This window comes from Hibiscus syriacus, unplaced genomic scaffold (assembly GCF_006381635.1).
Source record: "Hibiscus syriacus cultivar Baekdansim isolate YM2019G1 unplaced genomic scaffold, ASM638163v2 tig00111954_pilon, whole genome shotgun sequence".
Classification (NCBI taxonomy): domain Eukaryota; kingdom Viridiplantae; phylum Streptophyta; class Magnoliopsida; order Malvales; family Malvaceae; genus Hibiscus; species Hibiscus syriacus.
In genome coordinates this window covers 470,525-492,012 of record NW_024063221.1, presented here as the reverse complement: position 1 = coordinate 492,012, position 21,488 = coordinate 470,525, and the positions used below count along the sequence as shown (strand labels likewise).

General features: G+C 32.7%; 1 pseudogene; it reads right to left on the bottom strand.

The window, feature by feature from the left end:
- Positions 1-18,014: 18,014 nt before the first annotated feature.
- Positions 18,015-20,938, bottom strand: LOC120173544 (annotated as a pseudogene).
- Positions 20,939-21,488: the final 550 nt, after the last annotated feature.

Here is a 21,488-nt window from a genome sequence, read left to right as displayed (position 1 = left end):
ATGATGATGATCCAAACAAGTATATCGTGTCTGCAACGCCGCCTTCAAGAAAACTTTTAATTTTTGATCTCAATGGTGTCCTTGCCTACATCCCAAGACTGCCTGCAGGTTTTAATTCTATTCTTTTGTATCCATTATTTTAACATATAAGCGTAGAACTTTAATCTCATTTTCTCCATGTTGTATATGTTGTCCTCAGAAAAGGATTATTTGAATTTATGCACTTTTGTGTCGACAATTTTGTTGTTGCCCTTTGGTCTTCAAAGATGAGGTAGAACATGTTTGAAGCAATTGAATCACTGTAGTCAAAATCGTTAATATACATTTGAATGTTAACATTCAAACTTGATTACAATCTCAGGCATAACGTCGACCGTGTACTTAAGAAACTACCAGTATTTTCCGAGCATTTTCTATTCGTGTGGGTAAGATGAATGTCATTACAGTTTGCTGACTTTTCGTTGTCTATGATTCCTACATATTTATGTTCGACTGTTTGTGAACAGGATCAAAAAAAATGCAAAACATACGATTATGTTACCTACTGTAAAGATCTCAATGATGTTTGGAACGCGTGTCCAGATTTTATCGAGCTAAATACACTTTTGGTCGATGATTCAGCGGAAAAAATGATTTATAATCCGGTAAGTTGCATTTATGCAATATGTTTTTCCAGTTGAACAGGTGTTCAGACATTGATTATTTTAACAACTTATGTGTTTATATAGAAATACAATTACATATGTCCACATACCTTTGACGCTGCTTCCCATTCGAACGACAATGCTCTAGGTATGACACAAATTTATTCATGCTTATGCGAATTTAGTTTATTGTTAGTAAAATTGCACCTCATTAGTTTGATAATTGAAATTATTTATGTATGTCCTCAAAAAAAAAGCGGAAACATACGAGAGTATTTGGAAAATTTGTTGAAGGCCTCTAATGTTCCGGACTTCGTTAGAAATAACCCTTTTTCATCGGATTAATTTTGTTTGTTGGTACATTATTTGAACATTCTTGTGTATTTATATTTTGGTGTGATTATATTGTGTGTATATTTTTATTAATTATTCCATATTTGCTTCTATGTGTACATATACATTTGAGGATTGTTGAAATATCAATACTAATGTATTTTACATCTGCTTGCAAATGTATCGAAACACATGACTATAGCATTGTTTTCGATGATATCCACAACAAAGTTTTCACACTTTTTAATATTATGTCTGTACTTTATGTCCAGAATAGAAGAAAAATGTGTTGATACCATTTAAAAAAGTGTCGATTGAAAAAACATCGGAACCCAGAATTATAATGTAATAGATAATTTTAAGTAACACGTTTTTCTTCCTTCATTCAAAATATTTATATGTACATACAATAGGAGTCATGTTGATACTTACGATATATGGAGATCGTTGTCATTCCATTCCGTCTTCGAAAAAATCAGTTGATGTAGGCTGTGTGCTTGTACTCAAACTGAGCTTGACTTGAGGACATGTTAGTTTGTTATGTCCCTCACCGTTGCAGTACCCACATCGCCTAATTTTCTTCTCGACCTTGTTCTTCGGCACTTCTTTTCGCTTGCGTTGTTTTAGTTGAGGGTCACGAACATTGTTTACTACAATGCTCTGGTTGACTGAATCATTTAAACCAAACGAGTTTTCTAATTCTTCTATTAGTTTTTTAATCTCATCTCTTGCGGTTTTGAAAGACTCGTCTGTCTTTGATGCAATGTAGCATAACCTACTTGACGTTAAACGTAGAGCAGCGAACCTTGCCATTTGCATCACTTCTGGAGACACATTCAAATCAACATAGCTGGGTGCAGAAGCCTTCGCATCATTAGTCCACCTACTTTGAATCAAAGTCTCGGGAAAATATGTGTAGTCCAATTGCTTCAAAATGTGAAGTTGATGGTGACACGGAAGTCCAACGGTCTCGAATTTTTTGCAGGAGCAAATTAGAGTTTTCGTACGAGAATCAAAACTAATTTCAAATTTCCTATTTTTTTCTGCGTACTTTGACAAAATATAATGTTGACATTCATCTGATAAGGACTTAATCTCTGCCTCAATCTGGTACAATGTCTCCCGTATAAGTTCATCTTGGAACACACGAAAAGATTCGCGGGTAAAAATCTTAGCGGCATGGCTTTCAAGGTCGACCAGTTTTGTGATCTGGAAGGGCTTCGTATGGGAACTTAAGTAATCCACTTTCAACTCGTTCATACGCATTCTACTAATTCCATCTTCAATTTCACGAACAACATCTAAATATGTCTTCTTGTGTTTCAGTGCAATAGCTAGTGAAGCATTCATAGACTCGCACCTTTGTGTTGAGCGAATATTGGCAAAGAAATGACCGGTTAGATATGCTTGTGCCCATAAGTGTCGTGTATTTCCCTTCTCAATCACCCATGGATGCTTTTGGACGTTGAATTCTGAAACAACCGAACGCCATTGAATATCAAATTCCTTGGTTGTCCACCAGGAAGCCATGCATTTTGAGAATGCTGCTGTAAACTTTGGGTCACCAATGTTAGCTTGTGCATTGCGAGAAAGATGCCAAGAACATAATATGTGCTTAGCATAAGGGATAACAGATTTGATAGCCCTCTGCATTGCCCTATCCCCATCGGTTACAACGGAAATAGGTGATTTATTCATCATGGCTTCTAAAAAATTCTGTAGCACCTACTCGAAAGATTGAGACGTCTCGTCAGCGATTATGGAAGTGGCAAACACAATTGTGTTATGGTGATGATTGACACCAACAATAGGCATAATTGGTCGACCATACAAATTATCTTTGTACGTTGTGTCGAACGCAATTACATCACCGAAGCATGTGTAATCCGATCTCGATGTAGAATCCGACCAAATAAGATTATACAATGCCCCCGATTCGTCTAGCGAGTATGTCATAAAAAACCCGGGATCATCATGTTTCTTATAATCAAAGTAGGCAATAAGCGCATTCACATCCCCATCGACGATTTCCTTTGCTTTACCTCTTTGAAGTGCATTGTAGAGGTCTTTATGTGTAAATCCAACATTATGATAGCCCCCTGCCTGCTGCGTTAAATAGTTCATTACTTGTGACGTGCCAACACCGACCTCTTTCAATGTTGTTGCCTCATCGATATCAGCCTTACTTACAGCTCTATTAGAACGCATAAATGGTGTCATAGCAGGTGTGCACAATGCATGATTATGTTTCTGATCAGACTTACTTATAACCCACTGATCGTTTGTATTTGTTGCTGTAACTACGACTCTAGCCTTACATCCTGTTCTTGTGACTGGCGTATGAGCACGTTGACGATCAACAATATTGACTTTGATACTCGAAACCCTTCTTTGGAACAACAAAATTCTTGTGTCTTCACATTCCTTCCACGTCAAGCCGTGTGTTCCCTTACGTGCACTAAACCCATGTTCCCGTACGAATCCCTTGTAAAAGTACCAAGCTTGATCACTTGAACAGAAGAGCTGACCAACCAATCTGTCAGATTCATCAACATTATGTACTTCATGGCATTCCTCGGTTGGCTTAACATTGTCTACATCAGTATTATCCATGGCAAAAATTTTGTTGTGCAAGTTCAGTGCTCCAGGAGTTGATGGAGATGTAAGCAAAGGTTCATTTTGAACATGTTTCAGTCGTGCTACTTTCAATAGGATGTGGCATTGGTAGTGGTAGTTAAAGGGTGGATACAACATTAAATTCGCAGTACATATTTAGGTATGTACAATAACTACAAGTATATATTATCATTAAATTTAGGTATGTACAATAATTACATATTTAGGTATGTACAATAACTACATATTTAGGTATATACATCTTTTGAGTGAGTTTTAAGATATTAATTTAGTAATTATAGGCGTCTAATGATTTATTTTTTACGTTACGGTATATATTATTATTAAATTAAAAACAATAAACATATATTACATATTATTATTATCTTTGGTTAATATTGTTAAATTTAAATTCTAAATATTATTTTATAAAATATCAAAACAATCAAATAATTTTTTGTGTAAATGAAATTATTAAATTAATATTGTAGGTGGAAAACATGAAACACTATTAAAAAAAATTGAAACATAAATTACATAACTTTAAAAGAAGTATCGATCCTTTTTGTAAAAAGTATGTACACTTTCAATATAATTGGTAAAAATATGATATAATAGGTAGCGTTTATATAATGTAATAGGTAGCGTTTATATAATGTAATAGGTAGTGCTTATATTGTAAAGTGTCTATCTTTTTTATAAAAGTGTCCATACTTTTTTCACTGTGGAAAACATTAATTTAAGGTTATCTTTTGAGTGAGTTTAAGATATTAATTTAGTAATTATAGGCGTCTAAAGATTTATTTTTCATGTTACGATATATATTATTATTAAATTAAAAAACAATAAACATATATATTACATATTTATTATTATCTTTGGTTAATATTGTTAAATTAAAAATTCTAAATATTATTTTAAAAAATATCAAAACAATCAAATAATTTTTTGTGCAAATAAAATTATTAAATTAATATTGTAGGTGGAAAACATGAAACACTATTAAAAAAAATTGAAACATAAATTACATAACTTTAAAAGAAGTATCGATCCTTTTTATAAAAAGTATGGACACTTTCAATATAATAGGTAAAAATATGATGTAATAGGTAGCGCTTATATAATGTAATAGGTAGCGTTATATAATGTAATAGGTAGTGCTTATATTGAAAGTATATCCTTTTTATAAGTGTTCATACTTTTTTACTGTGGAAACATTAATTTAAGGTTATCTTTTGAGTGAGTTTTAAGATATTAATTTAGTAATTATAGGCGTCTAATGATTTATTTTTCACGTTACGATATATTATTATTAAATTAAAAAACAATAACATATATATTATATATTTATATATATTTGGTTAATATTGTTAAATTAAAAATTCTAAATATATTTTATAAAATATCAACAATCAAATAATTTTTTGTGCAAATGAATTATTAAATTAATATTGTAGGTGGAAAACATGAACACTATTAAAAAAATTGAAACATAAATTACATAACTTAAAAGAAGTATCGATCATTTTTATAAAAAGTATGGACACTTTCAATATAATGGTAAAAATATTATGTAATAGGTAGCGCTTATATAATGTAATAGGTAGCGTTTATAATGTAATAGTAGTGTTTATATTGTAAAGTATCTATCCTTTTTATAAAAGTGTCTATACTTTTTTCACTGTGGAAAACATTAATTTAAGGTTATCTTTTGAGTGAGTTTTAAGATATTAATTTAGTAATTAGTCATCAATGATTTATTTTCACGTTACGATATATATTATTAAAATTAAAATCTAAATATTATTTTATAAAATATCAAAACAATCAAATAATTTTTGTGCAAATGAAATTATTAAATTAATATTGTAGGTGGAAAACATGAAAAACTATTAAAAAATTGAAACATAAATTACATAACTTTAAAAGAAGTATCGATCCTTTTTATAAAAAGTATAGACACTTTTCAATATAATAGGTAAAAATATGATGTAATAGGTAGCGCTTATATAATGTAATATGTATCGTTTATATAATGTAATAGGTAGGGTTATATTGTAAAGTATCTATCCTTTTTATAAAAGTGTCTATTTTTTTCACTGTAGAAAACATTAATTTAAGGTTATCTTTGAGTGAGTTTTAAGATATAATTAGTAATTATAGGCGTCTAATGATTTATTTTTTACGTTACGATATATTATTATTAAATAAAAATTCTAAATATTATTTATAAAATATCAAAACAATCAAATAATTTTTGTGCAATGAAATTATTAATAATATGTAAGTGGAAACATGAAACACTATTAAAAAATGAAACATAAATTACATAATTTTAAAAAGTATCGATCATTTTATAAAAATGGACCTTTCAATATAATAGGTAAAAATATGATTAATAGGTAGCGCTTATATAATGTAATAGGTAGCGTTTATAATGTAATATAGTGCTTTTTGATATTTCGATATAAAAAATTAAGTTAAATGGATTTTAAGATTTTCCAAATGATTTTCTAAGTATATTCGATATAACTATTCGAATATCAAAACATTACTCCAAATATTTCAAAAATCATTTTTAATCCTTACTTAAGTATAAAATTAAGTTTTAATCATAAAACAATTTCAAAATAATTTTACAAAGTATTTCGAACCATTTCAAAGCCAAAAATTCCAGATTGCTCAGAGGGAACCGATTCCCCCAAGGGGGTACCGATTCCCCCCTGAATGGTTTGTCTCCGAGAATTCCAGTATGCTCGGAGGGAACCGATTCCCCCCAGGGGGTACCGATTCCCCCTTGTATAACGGTCGAAATATTTGAATTTTACACTTAGGGAACCGATTCCCCATAGGGGGTACCGATTCCCCCCACGCTCCAAGCTGTTTTACTAATGTTTTCACACTAAAACGGCTATAATATCTTCTCTAATCATCCCCAACGTTCAGAAGTGATCCAAGGTGTATTTAAGCAAGCTTAGAAGCCATTGATCAAAAACAAGAAACATCAAGCAACTAGAATCAAGAGAGAATCAAAGAGAAGCATCAACCTCAAGTTTGAGCATTTCAAGCCTATTTTCATTCAATATTCATTTTGCTTTCAAGAACACTTTTGTGCTCAATTGTATTCATCTTTGAGTGTTCTTTTCTTTGTTCTAGAATTGTGCAAACATTTACCTTGTGAGGTTTTCTTGTAAGTTTGCAAATTTGTAATCTTCTCTTTGAGAAAAGAGTGTTCTTAAGAGTTGGGGTATACTCTTGAGGGAATTGTAAGGTTATCTCTTTGGCCTCAAAGAAAGAACAAATTAGTGAATTTGTTGGAAAATCCTTAGTGTGGATAGCTAAGTAGTGGACGTAGACTTTGTTTGAGAAAGTCGAACCATTGTAAATCGCTGTGCAATTATTTTCAATTTTCTGCAAAAGCTTCCACAAAATTTTTTATTGCCAATTCACCCCCCTCTTGGCCAATCTCGTCATTCGATTAACTCAACAATTGGTATCAGAGCCTAACTCATTTGAAGGTTTTATCGCCTCTTGAGTCGATCGGGAAGAGTTATATCGATTATTAAAGTCATCAATGGCCTCCGCTTCAAACTTCGACTCCAGTCTCGATTCGATGCCCGTCAACAAGCCTCCTTTCTTCAATGGAGCTAACTATGCCTATTGGAAGAATAGAATGATGTACTTCATTCAAGCAAGTGACATGGGAGCATGGAATGCTGTAGAAGAAGGATACATCAAACCTCTCACTCATCCAAGGTTGTGGAGTGAAGGAGAGACAAGAATGTTCCAGCTCAACTCCAAAGCCATCCATATTATTTTTTGTGCTCTTGGACCAGATGAATACGGAAGAGTTTCATCGTGTACAACCGCCAAAGAAATATGGGACAAACTTCAAGTCACACATGAAGGTACAGATGAAGTAAAGAAATCAAAAATTAGTATTCTAACGCATAGCTATGAAAATTTCAGGATGAAACCAAATGAAGACATCAAAGCTATGACAGATAGATTTTCAACGATTGTCAATGGTCTCAAATCATATGGAGAGATCATCTCATATGAAAAGCTTGTGAGGAAGTTAGTCTACTCCCTCCCAAAATCATGGCAATCAAAGAAGACGGCAATCATCGAGTCTAAGGACCTATCGTCCTTAACTCTTGAAGAACTTATCGGTTCACTCCTCACTCATGAGATGATGCTCGAAGATGAGGTGGACCTTGATAAAGTTGAAGAGACACCAAAGGAAAAGGAGAATAAGAAAAATATTAGAGTTCCTCTCAAATCCACAAAAGATGAGAGTGATTCTAATAATGATGATGATGACGAGGAAATGGCATTGTTTGCCAAACGGTTCAGAAAAATGATGAGACCTTACCAAGGAAGAAAATTCAAACGAAACGAAGGCCTCAAAAATGAACCAAAGAGAAGACCCAATCATTTGCTATGAATGCAAAAGCCGGGCATGTAAATATGATTGATGCCCACAATTGAAGAAAAGGGTCAATCAAAGAATAAGCAAGGCTCATGTGGCTACATGGAGCGATGAAGAAGGTTCCGATGAAGAGGAACAAGAAGTACAAACTTGTGCTTGATGGCATTCGGGGAAGATTCTAAGGTAACCTCTAACTCATCCGATTTTGATGATTTATCTTATGATGAGTTATTTGAGGAATACAATGGGTTGGCTTCGGATTATGAGAAATTGTTTTTAAAATATAAAAATGTTTCAAAATTGAAAAGTGAAAACAAACTCATATCCAAAACCAACAACGATCTTGAAAGTAAAATCAAATATTTGCAATCAAACTAGAAGAGTTTGAAAAGAAAAATTAGATTTGCAAAATTTACTTTCAAAGATCAATGATGATCATCAAAAGAAAATTGATGATCTTAAAACTTCTTTTGATAAAGTTGGAACAAAACATTTTGAAAAGGTGGAAATTAAAAATCCAACTTTGTTAGAAAAAAGTTTTAGAAACTACAATCATAGAGGTCCCCAAAGAACCTCTAATGGAAAAATCATTAGAAGTATGTGGGTTCCTAAAGAACTCATTACTACTAAAATAAAAAAATCCTACACAAATGGATACCTAAGGGGACTAGGATTTTGGAAACTAATGATGGACCCAAAAGAATTTGGGTACCAAAAATCAAAAATAATCTATGTTTGTAGGGAAAGGAGCATTGCTACAAGGCACGGAAACAAATTCAAACTCATGGTACCTTGATAGTGGATGCTCAAGACTATGACCGGAGACAAAAGCCGGTTCATTTGCTTAACGCCAAAAGGAGATAAGTGACTTTTGGAGACAATTCAAAAGGTCACATTGAAGGTATTGGTACAATAGGTATACCTCTTCCATACAAATTAAGTTTTATATGTGAATGATTAAAGCATAATCTTTGAGTATTAGTCAATTATGCGATAAAGGATTCAATGTCTTATTTGAATAATGGTTGTAAAGTTATTGACATTGCATCTAATCAAATTATGCTTATTGGTCATAGAATAGGAAACATTTACATGGTGCATTTAGATTCTATTGATATGACTAATTTATGCCTATTTGCTAAGGATGAGCATGATAGTTGGTTATGGCATAGGACTAGGTCATGCTAGTATGAGTGTTTGCAACGGTTAATTCAAGGACTTAGTAAGAGGGTTGCCTAAGCTTAAATTTGATAATGATAAAATCTGTTATGCTTGTGCTAAAGGAAAACAAAAACGAGTTTCTTTTAAATCTATTAATGATGTATCAACTAGTAAGTATTACAATTGATCCATTTAGATCTTTTTGGGCCAACTAGAACTACTAGCTTGGGAGGAAAACAATAGCATTGTCTTGGTAGATGACTATTCTAGATACACTTGGGTTCTATTCTTAAGTACTAAAGATGAAGCATTAGAAAATTTCATCACATTTTCAAAAATAATCCAAATGAAAAGGTTACTCTATCACTAGTGTTAGAAGTGATCATGGAACTGAATTTGAAAATCTTGGATTTATTGAGTTTTGTAATTCTAATGGTATTAGCCCAATTTTTCAGCACCTAGAACCCCTCAACAAAATGGAGTTGTCGAAAGGAAATCTAACTTTAGAAGAAATGGCTAGAACCATGCTTTGTGAAAATAATTTGCCAAAATATTTTTGGGCGGAAGCCACAAATACCGCTTGTTATGTTGTAAATCGAGTAATGATTAGGCAAATTTTAAAGAAAACTCCATATGAAATTCTCAAAAACAAAAAGCCTAACATTAGCTATTTTCATCCTTTTGGATGTAAATGTTTGTTTTAAACAACGGTAAAGAAATCTTGGTAAATTTGATGCTAAAGTGATGAAGGAATTTTTCTGGGTTATTCCTTAAATTCTAAAGCTTATCGTGTATTTAATAAAAGAACTTTAGTTGTAGAAGAGTCTATACATGTTGTTTTCGATGATAATCCCCTTCCGGGGAAGGATTCTTCTGTTAATGATGATGTAGGTATTGTACAGCAAATGACGTTAGACATGACGTTGGAGAATCATCATCAAAGGAAGAACAAAAGATGAGGAAACTCATGATCCCCTCGAGAATCCAACCATTGAAGAAAGGGAAGTATCTTTTCCAAGAGAGTACAACTATCAAAGATGGTGAAATTAGGTGATCCATCAAAAGGGGTAACTACTCGATCTTCTCTTAGAATATCTGTAATTATTTGCATTTATTTCATGCATAGAGCCTAAGAACATCAAAAGCATTAAAAGATGAACATTGGATTATGGCTATGCAAGAAGAATTAAATCAATTTGAGAGAAAAAGTATGGACATTTTGAAAGGCCTATTAATAAATCTACTGTAGGTACTAGATGGTTTTTAGAAATAAACTTGATGAAAGTGGTAATATAGTGAGGAACAAGGCTAGACTTGTTGCTCTATACTCAAGAAGAAGGCATAGACTATGATGAAACATACGCTCCCGTAGCTAGGATGGAAGCAATTAGAATGTTATTAGCATTTGCATGTTTCAATGAATTTAAATTATATCAAATGGATGTTAAAAGTGCATTTTAAATGGTTTTATAAAAGAAGAAGTGTACGTGGAACAACCTCCAGGTTTTGAAGATTCATTTTTCCGAATCATGTTTTAAAATTGACAAAAGCTCTTTATGGTTTAAAACAAGCTCCTAGAGCTTGGTATGAAAGATTGTCAAATTTTTAATTGAAAAAGGTTTTTTAAAAGGAAGGTTGACACTACATTGTTTTTAAAGAGAAAGGTAAAGATTTATTAGTAGTTCAAATTTATGTTGATGATATATATTTGGTTCTACTAATGATATTCTTTGTCAAGAATTTTCTAAGCTAATGCAAAGTGAGTTTGAGATGAGCATGATGGGAGCTCTCATTTTTCTTGGGACTCCAAATCAAGCAAAAAAATGGCATCTTCATTAATCAAGCTAAGTACGTCAAAGATATGCTCAAGAAGTTTGGACTGGAAAATGGGAAACCTCATAACACTCCAATGAGCTCTTCAACAAAGCTTGACTTAGATGAAGGAGGTAAATGTGTAGATGTTAAATTATATAGGTCAATGATTGGCTCTTTGCTTTATCTAACTGCAAGTAGACCGGACATTATGTTTAGTGTTTGCTTATGTGCTAGATTTCAATCATGTCCTAAGGAATCACATTTACTAGCTGTTAAGAGAATCTTTAGATACCTAAAGGACACTCCTAGTTTAGGACTTTGGTATCCTAGAGACTCTAGCTTTAGCTTGCATGCTTTTCTGATGCGATTATGGAGGATGCAAATTAGATAGGAAAAGCACCTCCGGTACTTGCCAATTCCTTGGAAATATGTTGATTTCTTGGTTTTCAAAGAAACAAAATTGTGTTGCATTATCTACCACTGAAGCCGAATACATTTCAGCTGGTAGTTGCTGTGCACAAGTTTTATGGATGAAACAACAACTTTTTGATTGGAATTGAAGTAGGTACCATTCCTATCAAGTGTGACAATACTAGTGCTATTTGTCTCACTAAAAATCCCATCCAACACTCTAGAACTAAACACATTGAAATAAACATCACTTCATTAGAGACCATGTCACTAAGGAAGATGTAGTTCTAGAATTTGTTGATACTTTGCACCAATTAGCGGATATCTTTACAAAACCCTTAGACAAGGAAAGATTTTGGACACTTAGGAGAGAATTAGGTTTGACCAACCTATCTTCACTTAGTGTTTAAAATAATTTTAGCACTTTTAATAAATCTTGAAAAATGCTTATAATAATAATTTTTGATTGCATTCTTGCTATTAGTTAGGGGGAGTTTGTGATTCTTAGTGAAAATTAATTTTATGTTCAAAAATCGATTAAAGATTAATTTAATTGTTTGAACATAATTAATTTTTGATATATGAGTTGCCAATACCACTAGAAAAGATTAATTTAGCATTTTGTGCTTAAAAAAATCGGATTTTAGCATTTTGGTGCAGAGGGAATCGATCCCCCCCTGAGGGAACCGATTCCCCCTTTGAAGGGAACTGATTCCCCCAACAGGGAATCGATACCCCCCCTGGGTTCTGTTAAAATCGAACAGAATACCCCAAAACCCCAAAACCCTCATTTTCTTTTCTCTTCCGCCGTTTAACATCTCTAAATCTCTCAAATCTCCATTTTTGCTTCAAATCAACGATATTAATCGGAATTTGCTTCTAAACCTGTTGGAATCATTAAAATCGTGCAAACAACATCTAAATCCCCTCAATCTTCATCTTTCAAGGTAATTTTTTAACTCTCTATTTCATTATTTTTGAACATAGGATTAGTTTCAATTAGTTCTAGGTTGAAATAGTGATCGGGCATTGATTATTTAGTGATTAGAAACTAGATGTTACAACTAATTTCATCAAAAACACAAGAATTTTTCAAATTTTTTTTAAATTTTCGAAATAAAAAAAATTGTTATTTTTCAAATTATTGTGTTTTGATTAAATTATGTTGTTATATGAAAACTATACATATTGTTTCTCAAAACCATATTTTTCAAAAGTTTCTCAAAAACTTTGCCCATTAGGATTGATTTAGAGAACCTTGAAATATTGAGGACTCAATTGAGTTTTGGGATTAATTGAATTGCATACATTTGTTTTAAAATTGCAGGCTATTCTATCTATTCCGATTTCCTTCACCATGTCAAATCCTAAACGTCCTAGGTCTTCATCTAGTCGTTCTAGTCGTCAACCAAATCCACCTCCAAATCCTCCTTCTATTCCAATTTCTAATCCCAATCCCACTGATCCTAACTTGACTATTCAAAATTCGTGTTTTAATCATCCTGGGTCTAGAAATCACCGATTTTGGTATTATCAATATTTCGATTCTTACAAAATCCGGGAAGAACGTATTCCTTCTCGTCAAGCCATGATAGCTATCGATTTTAAATATCTTCCCATTTTACAAGAATGGAAATTTGATAAACTATTTGATCTTGAACCCATCGTTTACCATCAACTTGTTCGTATATTCTACTCTAATGCCGTTTGTATTAAAAATCAAGATGAAACCGAAACCATAGGAATTCGTTCCTACCTCCTAGGACAATTCTTATATTGACCCGGCATATATAGCCAATACATTTGGATTAGATAATGATGGTATTTCGAATGAAAAACAAATTTTAGGTTCTCGTTAAAAGAAGAGATAGTGCGAGTGTCTTAGACCTACATGAGCGTTTTCTTCATCTAATGATTTCTTGGTGGTTTCGACCATCCGGAGGTCGTTATTCTACTCTTAGAGCTTTGGATCTTTGGTGGTTACATTGTTTCGAAAACCGTATTAAAATTAACCTACCTCAGATTATTTTTGCTGAAATTGTTGAAACCGTAAATCTTGTTCCTAACAAGAAACTTTGTTCATCTCTAGTTTACGGTTGCTTTTTGAGTAATCTGTTTTCCAAAGCTGGGCTTAGAGTCGGTCTAGATGCCGTTTTTCCTCTTAAGAAACAAATAAATCTTCTTTCCTTAACGAGAGCGGGATGGGTAAAGAACAAAGAAACCGGTGAATGGGTTCGATCTTCTACTCCGGGAGCTAGTTCTTCACAAGCTCCACCCGAAGCTGACGAAGATCCCGAGCTTGAGCAATTAATGCAAGATATCGATGAAGCCGAAGATGAGCCTGATCAGCCCGAAGAGCAGCCCGAGGAGCAAGCACAACAAACACATCAAATGCCTCCATATTTTCAATCATTTATGGAGACATTCGATTTCCGATACGCTACCATGGACTCGCGCTTTTCCTCTATAGAGTCTCATTTATCCACAATGGGAGCTCAACCATTAGAGATTCTTCGGGAGATGCGTGCAAACAATGAATCAACCAACGCTCGTATCAATGAACTAACTCATGAAATGGCTGCTATGCGAGCCCGTTTTCCTCCTACCGATCCGGATGCTTGATTTTATGTTTAGCTTTAAAACTTTGAACAAAATGAATACTGTTTCAACATTTTGAATTGTTTGATTTTGTGGATTGTTGGATTTTGGATTTATGGATAGTGTGAACTTATATGTTTTGGTGTGTTTTATTCGTTATTGCATCATTTACATCATTATTAGCAATATGACCAATTTTGTCATATCACATTATTTATGAATATTGATGAAACTAATGGTTGACCTCTCTTTTTCTTGTGATCTTAGCAGCTTAAGCTTATAATTAATAAATCAATTGGCTAAATGATTTCAAAACCTTGTTTTACAATGTCTTTTTGATTTAACAAAAAGGGGGAGAAAAATAGGTGTTAAATGTTTTACATGATAAATTGAAGAAGTGTTAAAGTAAGGGGGAGTAATTTCAAAACTTGATTTCAAAAATCTTAAAATTACTAAAATGTTTTGTTATATCAAAAAGGGGGAGATTGTTGAAACATTTTGATATTTCGATATAACAAATTAAGTTACATGGATTTTAAGATTTTCCAAATGATTTTCTAAGTATATTCGATATAACTATTCGAATATCAAAACATTACTCCAAATATTTCAAAAAATCATTTTTAATCCTTACTTAAGTGTAAAATTAAGTTTTAATCATAAAACAATTTCAAAATAATTTTACAAAGTATTTCGAACCATTTCAAAGCCAAAAATTCCAGATTGCTCAGAGGAACCGATTCCCCCCCAAGGGGGTACCGATTCCCCCCTGAATGGTTTGTCTCCGAGAATTCCAGTATGCTCGGAGGGAACCGATTCCCCCCCCAGGGGGTACCGATTCCCCCCTTGTATAACGGTCGAAATATTTGAATTTTACACTTAGGGAACCGATTCCCCATAGGGGGTACCGATTCCCCCCACGCTCCAAGTTGTTTTACTAAATGTTTTCACACTAAAACGGCTATAATATCTTCTCTAATCATCCCCAACGTTCAGAAGTGATCCAAGGTGTATTTAAGAAAGCTTAGAAGCCATTGATCAAAAACAAGAAACATCAAGCAACTAGAATCAAGAGAGAATCAAAGAGAAAGCATCAAACCTCAAGTTTGAGCATTTCAAGCCTATTTTCATTCAATATTCATTTTGCTTTCAAGAACACTTTTTGTGCTCAATTGTATTCATCTTTGAGTGTTCTTTTCTTTGTTCTAGAATTGTGCAAACATTTTACCTTGTGAGGTTTTCTTGTAAGTTTGCAAATTTGTAATATTCTCTTTGAGAAAAGAGTGTTCTTAAGAGTTGGGGTATACTCTTGAGGGAATTGTAAGGTTATCTCTTTGGCCTCAAAAGAAAGAACAAATTAGTGAATTTGTTGGAAAATCCTTAGTGTGGATAGCTAAGGTAGTGGACGTAGACTTTGTTTGAGAAAGTCGAACCATTGTAAATCGCTGTGCAATTATTTTCAATTTTCTGCAAAAGCTTCCACAAAATTTTTTATTGCCAATTCACCCCCCCTCTTGGCCAATTTCGTCATTCGATTAACTCAACAAAAGTGTCTATACTTTTTTCACTGTGGAAAACATTAATTTAAGGTTATCTTTTGATTGAGTTTTAAGATATTAATTTAGTAATTATAGGCGTCTAATGATTTATTTTTCACGTTACGATATATATTATTATTAAATTAAAAATTCTAAATATTATTTTATAAAATAACAAAACAATCAAATAATTTTTTGTGCAACTAAAATTATTAAATTAATATTGTAGGTGGAAAACATGAAACACTATTAAAAAAAATTGAAACATAAATTATATAACTTTAAAAGAAGTATCGGTCCTTTTTATAAAAAGTATGAACACTTTCAATATAATAGGTAAAAATATGATGTAATAGGTAGCGTTTATATAATGGAATAGGTATCGTTTATATAATGTAATAGGTAGTGGTTATATTGTAAAGTATCTATCCTTTTTATAAAAGTGTCTATACTTTTTTTCACTGTAGAAAACATTAATTTAAGGTTATCTTTTGAGTGAGTTTTAAGATATTAATTTAGTAATTATAGGCGTCTAATGATTTATTTTTTACGTTACGATATATATTATTATTAAATTAAAAATTCTAAATATTATTTTATAAAATATCAAAACAATCAAATAATTTTTTGTGCAAATGAAATTATTAAATTAATAATGTAGGTGGAAAACATGAAACACTATTAAAAAAATTGAAACATAAATTACATAACTTTAAAAGAAGTATCGATCCTTTTTATAAAAAGTATAGACACTTTCAATATAATAGGTAAAAATATGATGTAATAGATAGCGCTTATATAATGTAATAGGTAACGTTTATATAATGTAATAGGTAGTGCTTATATTGTAAAGTATCTATCCTTTTTATAAAAGTGTTCATACTTTTTTCACTGTGGAAAACATTAATTTAAGGTTATCTTTTGAGTGAGTTTTAAGATATTAATTTAGTAATTATAGGCGTCTAATAATTTATTTTTTACGTTACGATATATATTATTATTAAATTAAAAACAATAAACATATATATTACATATTTATTATTATCTTTAGTTAATATTGTTAAATTTAAATTCTAAATATTATTTTATAAAATATCAAAACAATCAAATAATTTTTTGTACAAATGAAATTATTAAATTAATATTGTAAGTGGAAAACATGAAACATTATTAAAAAAAATTGAAACATAAATTACATAACTTTAAAAAAAGTATCGATCCTTTTTATAAAAAGTATGGACACTTTCAACATATTATAATGTAATAGGTAAATTTGCAATGCTATCAGTATAAATATACCGGTTTACTTATAAAATAGGTAAATATAAGTGCTACATATTACATTATATAAGCGCTACCTAGTATGTTATTGTACTTTATAATATTTTTAATTAAATAATATAATATAACCGGTCTAAATTTTAACCGATCACTTGTTTAACCGATCACATCGTATATTAACCGTTTTTTAGGCGCCGCACCGCAGAACTACCCAAACGATTAGGACAGAACCGAAAACGAATTTTGGGTGAGATTCGTTAAAATAAAGACGGAGGGCGGGAATCGTTCTTTTCTTTTTGCTTTATTCTTTTACGTTGGTAAAATGCAAAGGTATTAAAGCAAGGCATAATTACAGTTTTAGCCCCTCTTCTATACTAAAGTTTAATATTGAATATTTCTACCATAATCCTTCAATTATGCTAAAATTCAGAAATTGACATAACTTTGTTACTTTCATGATGGTGAAATTTATTTCAATGTTATTCGGTATCCAGTTACATAATCATGGAAATTTAAAAATCTAATCAATAACGTGTATTCAATAATAAATATGTATTACTCAAAATAATAATAAATTCATGGACTAAATGAATCCCACATCACCTTTTTAACAACATCAATTAACGATGTTTTCAATCTCAACCTACTCATCAGGGGAGAGTAATCTTGGCTATAACAAGAAAACAACGAAATCAAACCAACCAATTTAATCATCTCGATGTCGAATAAGTCAGTTTAGTTTGGAGACTCAATTAAACGACTTAACTAATAATCTTTTACAACATCCTGATTTGATCAATTTAACCTATTTAATTTGAGATAAAATATTTTATAAACCCTCTTCATCATCACGTTCTTTATAATCAAAAATAAGTAATTATTATTCTTATTTGGTTAGTCTAGGCTTTATAAGTTTTCGCCCAAGTAATTATCATTCGGAGATGGACGTTCATAGCCGACGGAGCTTTGGTTGTGTTGGTAGCATTGATGTTGGAGAATCGAGATGAAAAGTGGGATATCCATTGAACAATGAAATCCCTAAATTATGCAGATGGCCACAAATTATGCCATAGTATCCAATACAAAAGTTATTCCATTCCACGTGGCTGTCAATTTTTTTAAACCTCGAAGACCATGTCCACAGGAGCAAGCCGGCCGGTCAGTGTACAGTTGGCCGACAACACATGAAGATAACAACCCTTCTTTTATTATTATTTCTCAGGATGAATCAAATGAATATATATATTATATAGAAAGAAGAAACATATAGATATAGATATATTCATAGAACACAAGATTACATTCTACATTAATCATTGTGACACACAGCAATCGGATTAGTGCGCCCCTCCTCCAGCCGCAGATTGAGAATTTTTGTGATTTTTCTACGCGCTTTCTGCCGGAATTTGACCCACACCGCCAAAACTTTTGGCATACTTGGGCCTCCACTGAGTCCTCCCTCTCACAATCTCCGACCCTTCCTCGAGCCGGAGAAAGTGCTGGCACTCTATTTCACCCACTTTCGCCAAGTCCCCCACACCAGAATCCGACACAGCTGTTAGTGACTGCAGCACGCTGTCCCTCCCACACTCCCTCCTGTACTCCAGTGTCATGGAAGAAAGCTCGTGACTCTCCAACACCGCCAATGGAGCACTCTGCAACCGGTAATATTACATTGCAGTTGAAACACATGGTATCGAAAAGAAAAAATCAGTGTAATGTACACTACATTGAGTCTACCTCGAGGATCCAGCCAATGTACTTCACATTATTGACATGCTGGTTGACATCCAAGTCACTCCATCTAGGCTGCAAATAAAAAATAAACGGTGTAAGCATGCAACAAGTGATAGACATTTATGAGTGCCAACAGAAGGGTATCAAGGACTTACAGTTAAACCTTTACGCATATATTCAGCCTTGCTCTCATCCAGTTTCACTAATTTCCGGCTATCTTCAGCCACAACAGGATCAGAGTTCATAAAAAAGGGTTCGATTTCTCCTCGGACCTCTTCTGGAATTTTAGATAGCCTTCGAGTCACCTTATTCATCATCACCCACACCTGCATATCACCAAAACCATAATCAATCAAAGGGAACCCCAGGTAAGTCCGTCCTGAATCACAAGTCGATAATGTGATATGAACAAGTGGCGTAGACTATCACGGAAGAATGCAATTGAATGCTCTACCTTGTGGCTCTTGTTAAAATTTCACCAGTTTTACTATCACTGACAAGCCAATCCCTTCGCATGCCATTCTTTCCCGATGCACTGACCCAAGTGTCAACTTGAACAACATCACCCCTGCAAGTCGCACATAAATAAGTCCAAGTGAAAAATAAAGCATCATGATGACACCCGTATATAACCATAACCTCATGAGAACAGTATAAGTGATCATGTCATGAATTGTTGCTATAAGCGCAAACCATGGGCAGGAAAGTATGTCTTACCAAGTAGGATACCGATCGAACACAACCTGCATCCGAGTGACCACCCATATTAAGCTCTTCTTACACATCTCAGGGGTTGCACCAAAACCTTCTCCAAGCAGCCCAGCAGTTTTACAATGATTAATTGCAGTTTCCTGCAGGTATATTAATTTTTAAAAAAATCTTATACAACATAATCACAGGAAAAGCAAGTAATTACAAATTCTAGTTCCTCAAATAAGTTGTTCAAACACTCTATCGATTTAACTGTTGGTAAACCTGCAAATGATTCATTAGAGTCTCTATGGATGCTGTACGATCGGCGCCTATCTCATAAGACCTAATTGCAAAGTTTTGTCGGAAAACAAGGCCATCCTGAACAATCCTCCCAATACCGAAAGGATCAATGAGCATGTCAGGCCGCTTCGGCTTCCAATCAAGCATCATCCACTGTTTCTCAGCAGCCAGGAACATGGTTGTGATAGCAGCAAGAAGCATGCTCCAATCAGGTAACTGATTGATAAATGTACGAGCAGGAGGGGAGCTTGTACCGTCTTCATTCTTGAAACTTTCAACCGGAGAAGTCGCAACTGAGGTACCATTTATCTTAGGAGGGGCTTGAGCATTTGCCTTGACTTGCAAACTTCCAGAAGAAGCAGATTGTTTCGAGTTGATACCTCCAAGGTTAGTAGATCCATTTCCAAGCTTCTTGTTTTTCGAGTCAGAGGAGTCCGGGGAAGAAGTTATGGGAAAAAACGAGGATGTAGCAGCAGTAGCAACCATGATATTGAAAATTAAAACTAACTATTATCCACTATAATTCCCTCTTTTGGAATCGAGCTTTTTAGAAACGCAGCTGATGTATGCTCCAACTGTTTCAATAAATGATATTGAATCAGAATATTTCCAACAAACGCGTTAACAAACTCAGATAATAACAAAATCCTCAGATTTTGGATATGAATGTTACATATCTAATATTTCAACAAAACAAAAAAATAGCATGCAGCATACAATCTATATTTCTCCATAATTGAACCGAAAACAGAGAAATTTTTTAAAAAATAATCAAAAGAATTCTTTATTTCCGGAAAGCTGTTAGAAAGGAAGGATGTAACAGAGGCTCGAAAGAAACTATAATGTCTCGATCTTCTTTAAGAAAAACTCGGTAATTTAACATAGAAAGTCACTATAAATATGACAGAACTCCTCCTAATTAGCGACGAAGATATGACGTCAAAAGGAAGCGGAATGAGGGGGAAACGAAGCAGATCTAAGCTATAAAAGTTTCAAAAATAGAAAAGAATGAGATAGGAAAATAGCAAACAAATAATGAACACATTTCAGCTTTCCTATGCACAGCTGAACATTCAATGGACGATCTTTTACATTTCCCAACTCCGTTTCATGAGAAAATTAAAATTAACAACACATAACACAGAAATGGAAACGAGAAAATCTTAGATCTCTCACGACCGCTACCATTTCCATTAGAAATAGGTAGATCAAATACAAAATGAGAAGAAAATATAACAAGAAAAAAAAAACCAAAGCTTCCATATCCATACCTTCGAGCGAAAAACAAAATGGCGAATCAATGAAGGAAAATTTTCTCGAGAAAACTATAGGATCTGCAAATACTTCTCGGTACTTCTACGGCTTGCGCTCTACCACGAATTCTTTATTATTTTTAAGTTTTAGGAGAGAAGAGAGTATTAAGGGGCTGCCAGCGGTTTAGTGCGTTTGTAGAGAAGTAGCGTTCAGCGAGTCCTTTTATAGTGTACATCTGTCTGCTCCTCTCGCCTCTCTTTCTTTTTCATTTTCCCGATTTTATAAACAGTATTTTACTTATTTACTCTTTTGTCCTTTATAAAATTTATTTTTCCTTTATTATTTAAATTTATTGCTGACAAAAATGGTTGAAAATTTGACAAATAAGTTGGTTCAAATGTTCATTTACGTATTTCTTTTATAAAGTAATAATTTCCATTTGAAATCCTAAGACAAAAATATTTTAATATTTCTATATTATAATTTTAATAATTTCATTATAATATTTAATAATAATTGATAATGCATCTTATAAATATAATTATTTGATTTTAATATCTCTAACAAAAATAATATTTTTTTAATATTAAATCAGATATTTATATTAAAATAATATATTCTTACGACACTAGTTATAATTTGCTAATATGCTTCTGAATTTATGACTTTTTGTAT